Consider the following 1301-nt stretch of genomic DNA (forward strand, 5'->3'; position numbering starts at 1 on the left):
TCAGTAATTGTGGCACACGGGCTTAGTTGCTCCAAGGCATGTGGGATCTTCCCGGACCAGGGCTCGAACCCGTGTCCCTGCATTGGCAGGCGGATTCTTAACCACTGCACCACCAGGGAAGCCCAATTGCCATAGACATTTATTTTTATTTTATTTTATTTTTTTGGCTGTGTTAGGTCTTCATTGCTGCGTGTGGGCTTTCTCTAGTTGCGGCGAGTGGAGGCTTCTCTTTGCTGTGGTGCACAGGCTTCTCACTGCAGTGGCTTCTCTTGTTGTGGAGCACAGTCTCTAGGCGCGCGGGCTTCAGTAATTATGGCACGTGGGCTCAGTAGCTGTGGCTCGCGGGCTCTAGAGCTCAGGCTAAGTAGTTGTGGCACACGGGCTTCGTTGCTCCGCAGCATGTGGGATCTTCCCGGACCAGGGCTCGAACCTGTGTCCCCTGCATTGGCAGATGGATTCTTAACCACTGTGCCACCAGGGAAGCCCTGCCATAAACATTTAACAGCATAATATTTTGCCAGGTTTGTTGCTCACTGCTTTTTCTTTCTCCTTTTCATCTTCCTCTATCTTGACTTCTCTGTTCTCTAACCAAAATTTTCTTCAGTAGTTTCCTCAGGTGAGATATGGGATTGATATACTCTCTGAATCCTTTATATCTCCATATATCTTTCTTTTGTGCTAACGAGTGAATGCTTCCTCAGCTGGGTATGAGATTCCGGGATAGCCTTCCTTTTCTCTCAGTATTCCTACTGTTAACTTCCAGTGTTGCCGATGAAAAGTCCTGTGTCAATCTGATTCTTTTCGCTTTGTAAAGAACTTGCTTTTTCTGTCTAGACACTTGAAAATATCTTTCTTTAATCTTGGAATTCAGGAGTTCCATGCTTAGATGTATGTCTTCTCTTTTTGTATCTTCCTATGCCCTTTCAGTCTGCAAGCTCAGAACTTTCTTCAGGTCGGCAAAATATTCTACTTTTAAAGTATTGTCTCTCCTCCATTTATGCCTTTTCTTTCTTTTGGAACTAAAATATTTGAATGTTAGGATTACTGGTCTCTTCTCCAAATCTCATATTTTCCTCATTATTTCCATCTCTTCGTATTATTTGCTCTGTGCTTTGAAATATTTTTCCACTTCTTCTTCCAAGCCACTAATTTGAGTCCCGCCAGTGACCAGACTTCTTTCTTTCAGTAAATAGGCTGATATCTTTTGTTGTTAAAAATAATGTTTTTTTGGTTCCAGAAAGTATTTTTTGGGTACACTACTAGAATCTCTTTAGCTGCTCCTGATATGTTCTTAAGTTGTC

This window comes from Monodon monoceros, unplaced genomic scaffold, assembly GCF_005190385.1.
Source record: "Monodon monoceros isolate NGI ecotype Baffin Bay Population unplaced genomic scaffold, NGI_Narwhal_1 Super_Scaffold_6, whole genome shotgun sequence".
Classification (NCBI taxonomy): domain Eukaryota; kingdom Metazoa; phylum Chordata; class Mammalia; order Artiodactyla; family Monodontidae; genus Monodon; species Monodon monoceros.